Genomic DNA, 7,673 nt, shown 5'->3' with positions numbered 1-7,673 from the left:
TATTAATTATTATTTTATTATTCTTATTTATCGCTGCGTACAAAGTACTCCCTGTGTATTACTTTGTATTTATTATTTTATTCTTTATTATTTTATTATTCATTATTTATTATTTCTTATTTATTGTGTAGTTATTTATTTTTATTTTTTCGGTGAACAGATGTAGAATATAAAAAACAAACTCGAAGCATTACAAAAAGTTAGTGGAAGACAAGATACTATTTTAGCCCCCACTCCCTTGGCAATGGAAAAACTAATCTGTAATACCCCGAATTTTTAAAACTCGATTAATTATGCTTAATTATTTTTATTTGGCTTAAAATCGTTCTAAATCCTAAATTCGAACTTTATTTTAATAAACGAAGTTTTATTTCGCTTGAATTTTTAATATTGCTACCCAATTTATTTTTCAGTTTATAATTTAATTTCATATTTACGAGTTTAACGACCTTTTCAAATTTTTATTATTTTCGGATTTTTAGTAATTTCTAAACGTTCTTATTTCATTCGGAAACTAAATTTTATTTTTATAAAGAATTATTTCAAACTTGATTTTTAATTAAACATTCTATTAATTTCCTAAAATAGCACCAAGTTTCAGAAATTTGCCAAGCTGATTGAAATTACTAAAATACCCCTAGAGGACAAAATTGCAATTGCCTTGCCTTCCCTTCCTTGCTCTTCACGTATACAAGGAAGAGACCTCTTTCCCCTCTTCCCTAAAATCAGTCCCCATGCATAGCCAAGTCCAAATTTGCTTCTTTTTCTTCTTATTACAAATTCAACATTTCAGAATTGAATGACAATATCAAAAAACCAAATATTTGTTTCCCCTGCTTGTGCGAACCCCCACCACCATCAGTGGCTGCCGCCACTGAAACCACCACCACCACTGTTATAACCACCGACCAAAAACCCCTCAGAACCACCCTCAAACACCACTGTCCACCACCTTCAACCACCACACGCACTCCACCGTCTTCCCTGCTCCCTCTCCTCTTCACACTCCCCTGCGCCCGGGTTTCGCACCCCTTCCCTGCTTTTTCTCTCCTTCACGCCCAACCGTTAGCACCACCGTGCTGCCGCGCTCCACCCTCCCTCTCCTCTGCGAGTTTCTCGTAACCCTAACCACCCAGAACCACCACCGCAACACCTCCCTTATTTCTCCCCCTTCTTCGCAGCCCACCCTTGCCTGCTCCCCTTTCTCTCTCCTTCGACGTGCCACTAGGGCCGCAAACCACCACACTCCGGCCACCTCACCACCTTTTAAACTCAGCCTCCACCCTCACCGTCGCCTTAAACGACACAACCCAGCCCAACCGCCCAGCTCACCCAAACTCCCCTGCTTTTTCGCCCCTTTTTCGTCCTCCCTCTCCTTTCGCGACGCGCCGTCCATCGGCCACCACCACCTCTGTCTCCCTACCGTCACGATCCGGCTCGGTCTCAAGCTGCTGCAACACCTAGGCCGCCGCTCAGCCGAGCCCAGCCACCCCTGTTTCCCTTCCTCTCCTCCCCTGTTTCGCACCTCTCTCTTTTTGGTCGACTTCCAGAAACCCAAAACCAATCCTTGGAAACCTTGATTCTATTTTTCCTAAACCCATAATAAGTTGGGCTATTTCATTTGGGCCTTTTGGTGAGTTAAAAAGCAAATTATATTTTTAGATTTTCTAAGTTATCATTTTTATGTTTAATAATTCTTATTATATAATTATTTACTAATAAAACGAATTATTATTTTCAGGTTTAATTATCGATTTTACTAAAATAAATTACTAGCTTGCTTTAGCAAAATCGAATTTATATAATATTTTTATGTAAATCGATTTATGAAATTTATAAATATATTTCGATTAAATTTCGTTTAATAATAATATTCTCATTAAAATTCGAAATTTATACTTTTTATTAAAATTTGTTAATTATGAATTCATTGCTTATAAAATTTATTATTTATAAAATATTGATTTCAGATTATTTATCGTTGTAGTACTAATTCAATAATTTAATATTCTGAAAGAAATCGGACTTGGAGTTCAGGAAGAACGATCCATCAGACGGGAAGTATAAAACTACGGTTGAGGTAACGGCTATTGCTAGTACCCGCAATCCCCTTATAAAAGTATTATGAAATCATGACGTTATGATTGAATTTAAGAATTAAATGTTTCGATGTGTTTTATGGATTGTGGGATGAAATATGATTTGTTTGGATTGTTTATTATAATATGATTTGATTAAGTTTTCTCGTAAAATTATGTTTATGAAATGCTTTGAAAGAAATGATATGTTTATTGATCCCAGGATCAAAATGATGTTTTATGAGCTAAATGAGTTATGTTATTTCGAATTGAATTACAAGCCAAGGCTTGGTAAAATTACATACAACATGATAAATGAAAGTGAAAGACCCGGTTTGTCTGGCGGTATATAAACTACCATCTTCCTATCTACCGGTCATGCATGCACCACGGACACCTGTCCACCCATGGATTACGAGCCCAAGCTCCCATGGTTTATGAGCCCAGGCTCAGGGCCCAGGCCCCATGTTACGATGAGCCCAGGCTCTTATGGGCCCAGGCCCAGTGGAGAATTCCTTCACGGTTCGTACTTGCCGACAATTAGCATGTTAAACTGCAAAGTTTATGAATGAATTAATTGTGATGTTTTGTTAAATGTTTTAACCATTCTACTCTCCCTGTGTTATTAAATAAAATGAACTGAAATGAATTTACGTTGCTAGGGTAGTCGTTACTGAGTCTTCGGCTCACCGTTTTGTTTTCCGTTTTAGGTACTGCGAGAATCGATGGAAACGCGTAGAGGCGAGGAATTTCACTTTTATATTATTCACCTAGTTTATGCTTGATGTTTATAATAGTTTAATTTAAAGACTTTTAGTAATTTATGTACTTGTATTTTGGGAATATAAATGATTATTATATTAATTTGGAGGTTTTTATGGCTTATGTATGATGTTGCCTTGTAATTTCCAAGAGGGAATTACGGCAGGTAATGTCCCGACCAAATTAGGTTAATTCCGCTGCTAATTATGCTTGAATAAGTGATTTAGAGGTCGGGGCGTTACAGTTTGGTATCAGAGCAAAGGTTCTGGACCATAAGTGCTAAACCTTACGGGTTTTTGCGCATAGTAGAATTTAATAGGCTTTAAGCAAAGAGTTTTAAGGAATAAGTTCAAAAGAATATGTTAAAATCATGTTAAGTTAAAATGGAATGAGTGTGAGCGTAGGAACGCACGGGATCAAAGGGATTCATTTCTCATGTTATATATGTTTTTCTGATTGAATATGTTATGCAAAATATCGATTATCGAGGTTACTAACGATGCCACGAACGAAGCTCACAACAACCGCAACATTCACGATGACGTCATCCACAATTATGTTTTCCATGATGATTCCTATGACGACCAATCTATACAAGACCACAAGGAGATGATGGAACGATTAGGAACGGAAAGTACGATGTCAACTGAATTAGTCAAAGATTCTCGAAAAACGAAAGTCACTAATGCAAACGAAATTGCGTCACTATTCACCCTCGAATCCACCAATCTATGATCGTAAGCCGATTCGATGGAATTTGAAGACTAGATCAATCATATGGACCCACTATTCGAGACTTTCGAAACGCTCTAACGAATGGAAGTGAATATCATGCTAAAACGAATAATTGTTATCGATGTCGAGGAAAAGATCATTTCGTTAAAGATTGTCATAAACCACCCCAACGAATACCAAAACATCAACATCGACCAATCATGAACGAAACAACAACAATGCTAAGGATAAACCTAATCCATCACCCCCCACCAACATATGTAAGCGCTTATATAATGAAAGGCGAAGACGACGCCAATGCTGATATTATTTTGATTTAGCTCTCTCTCTCTTTAGAGCCAAACTTCCCTTGATTTCATGCTTATCGTCACATGTCATGTTATGAGTTTCCTACCTAGATAGACTAGGCAAAGTTTAAGCATTTCCTTGGAAGAAGTTAAGTTAAGCACGGTGCGAACTCAAAGATTTTGTGGATATGAATGGTTTTGAGGAATTTTGATGGTTATGAAATCTTTAAGGATAGTATAAACGTTAGGAGTACCAAACAAGCATAAGGTTGTATTTCATCAGTGGTTGATCACTAATTAAGTTAAGATTATTCGAAGTTTAAAGTGTTAAAGTTATGAACAAAAGTGATTCTTGGGTTACCTTTCCGATGAATATTCTGATGTTTATAAGTACTAAAGTCTATTATCTGAAAGATTATTAAGTAAGGAAGCTAAGAAGTTATACAGAAAAGTTATGAACCACATGAGTTTTGATAAAGGACCAAATTGAGTTGACACATGAATAAGATCTTGAGGAGTTTACCAAAATAAGCTATCAAGAATTAGTCTGTCAATAAGGTTAAATGATAGAGTACCGAAAGAGCATGAGTTTGTATTTTTATAAGTGGCGAATCACCAATTAAATTAAGGTTATTCAAGGTTTAAAGCGTTCAAGTTATGATTGATTTATGAATTACTTTCCCGCACCCTTGATAATGATTGTTTTGTTATTGTAGGTACCTAAGTGTGTATTCAGATACGTTAAGGAAGCTAAGCTAGAACTTTTAAAAGTTATGCAAGAATATGATTTATGGTGGAAAGATGAAATTGAATTTACACATGAAGTTTTAAGGGTTATACCAAAAGAAGTTATCGGGAATTAGTCTGTTAGTTAGGTTGATGGTATTCTTGGTTTACCTTTCCGCATCTTTGATAGGGATTATTTTTGTGTATTTATGTAAAAGGATTCTTGATAATCTCCATAAAGGAAGTAGAACTAGAGAATTACAAAGATGTTATCTATGATTTATGGTGGAAACATGAAACCGAGTTGGCGTAAAGCTTTAAGGATCTTACCAAGGTAAGTTACGGAGAATTAGTCTGTCTATCAGGTTGATGGTATTAATGAATGTTGTGAAATTCGAAAAGAATTATGAATGATTGAGGAATGCAATGGAGTTGAGAATAGAAAATCGGCAAAATGACATGTCTACAGGACCAGGTAGTCTGAACTGAGTTTTCTAGGAGCTAGATTGTTTCTGATAAAGGCACACTTGGTGGCTTAATGTTATCCGCAAAATACGAGATTCACTAACTTAAAATATTAAGGATAAGTAACGAAGTTCTATGTCTGACGATGTATTCCTAGTCGCGTGATTTGACTCGAACCCCTGCAACGAACGCAGTTAACGAAGTTACTCAACGCAGAAGAAAGATCGGAGATCGAAATCAAAACGTATCGAATAATTAAAGTCAGCAACAAAGATTTCTGCAGCAAATGAGCCATAGAAAATGAAAGTGAAATGTCTCTAATTATTCGCCCATGAACGATATGATGTATGAATGACTATGTTCTCTATGAATGATTATATTATGGTTAATCATGCTCGTGTGTTATATCAAATGATTATGAATGTTATGCTTATGTTGAATTTGAAATTTTCAATTTATGAATTTTGTCTCTATGATATGGATTATGTCTATGCTGGCATGATTGTACTGGTAATCTAATTGTTATACATGGATGCCGTCGTCGATGGAAGTTCTCCTGAGCTCAGAGTACGAGATTGTGAAAATAAATAACTTTTACAATTGTTTAAGTATTGCAATTTATAGATAAGTATTTATTTTCATTATATATACATATATTTTCAGAATTATAATTTTGCATTAAATGTTACTATTTTTGGTAGAAAATATTTTCAAACAAGATATCACAAAGTAAAATGGGAGCTTAGTCTATGCTAACAAGTTTGCCCCTTTTATGTTCTTTGCTCCTCGATCCTATTATATGAAATCAAGTGGAGATACGATAGACGATGGCGAAATGTAATTGACCTTAATGACGATTAAGGATCAATATATACTTTTTGCCCCTTTTGTATTCTTTACTCTTCGATTTTAGGTCTCGAGTTGAAGCGAAGTCCTAAAAGATGATGGCGGAATGAGGGCTAGACATTGTCGGGATTGAAATGAAATTGTGAGATCTTGGTTTTAAAATAAAACATCATACTTTTATTCGAGCGTTTTCAATTTTTCCACAAACATTTTATAAATATAATTTTCAAGTTTCGAGGACGAAACTTTTTCTAAGGGGGTAAGAATGTAATACCCCGAATTTTTAAAACTCGATTAATTATGCTTAATTATTTTTATTTGGCTTAAAATCGTTCTAAATCCTAAATTCGAACTTTATTTTAATAAACGAAGTTTTATTTCGCTTGAATTTTTAATATTGCTACCCAATTTATTTTTCAGTTTATAATTTAATTTCATATTTACGAGTTTAACGACCTTTTCAAATTTTAATTATTTTCGGATTTTTAGTAATTTCTAAATGTTCTTATTTCATTCGGAAACTAAATTTTATTTTTATAAAGAATTATTTCAAACTTGATTTTTAATTAAACATTCTATTAATTTCCTAAAATAGCACCAAGTTTCAGAAATTTGCCAAGCTGGTTGAAATTACTAAAATACCCCTAGAGGACAAAATTGCAATTGCCTTGCCTTCCCTTCCTTGCTCTTCACGTATACAAGGAAGAGACCTCTTTCCCCTCTTCCCTAAAATCAGTCCCCATGCATAGCCAAGTCCAAATTTGCTTCTTTTTCTTCTTATTACAAATTCAACATTTCAGAATTGAATGACAATATCAAAAAACCAAATATTTGTTTCCCCTGCTTGTGCGAACCCCCACCACCATCAGTGGCTGCCGCCACTGAAACCACCACCACCACTGTTATAACCACCGACCAAAAACCCCTCAGAACCACCCTCAAACACCACTGTCCACCACCTTCAACCACCACACGCACTCCACCGTCTTCCCTGCTCCCTCTCCTCTTCACACTCCCCTGCGCCCGGGTTTCGCACCCCTTCCCTGCTTTTTCTCTCCTTCACGCCCAACCGTTAGCACCACCGTGCTGCCGCGCTCCACCCTCCCTCTCCTCTGCGAGTTTCTCGTAACCCTAACCACCCAGAACCACCACCGCAACACCTCCCTTATTTCTCCCCCTTCTTCGCAGCCCACCCTTGCCTGCTCCCCTTTCTCTCTCCTTCGACGTGCCACTAGGGCCGCAAACCACCACACTCCGGCCACCTCACCACCTTTTAAACTCAGCCTCCACCCTCACCGTCGCCTTAAACGACACAACCCAGCCCAACCGCCCAGCTCACCCAAACTCCCCTGCTTTTTCGCCCCTTTTTCGTCCTCCCTCTCCTTTCGCGACGCGCCGTCCATCGGCCACCACCACCTCTGTCTCCCTACCGTCACGATCCGGCTCGGTCTCAAGCTGCTGCAACACCTAGGCCGCCGCTCAGCCGAGCCCAGCCACCCCTGTTTCCCTTCCTCTCCTCCCCTGTTTCGCACCTCTCTCTTTTTGGTCGACTTCCAGAAACCCAAAACCAATCCTTGGAAACCTTGATTCTATTTTTCCTAAACCCATAATAAGTTGGGCTATTTCATTTGGGCCTTTTGGTGAGTTAAAAAGCAAATTATATTTTTAGATTTTCTAAGTTATCATTTTTATGTTTAATAATTCTTATTATATAATTATTTACTAATAAAACGAATTATTATTTTCAGGTTTAATTATCGATTTTACTAAAATA

This window comes from Spinacia oleracea, chromosome 1 (genome assembly GCF_020520425.1).
Source record: "Spinacia oleracea cultivar Varoflay chromosome 1, BTI_SOV_V1, whole genome shotgun sequence".
NCBI lineage: Eukaryota > Viridiplantae > Streptophyta > Magnoliopsida > Caryophyllales > Amaranthaceae > Spinacia > Spinacia oleracea.
Note: the sequence above shows the minus strand (reverse complement) of the source record.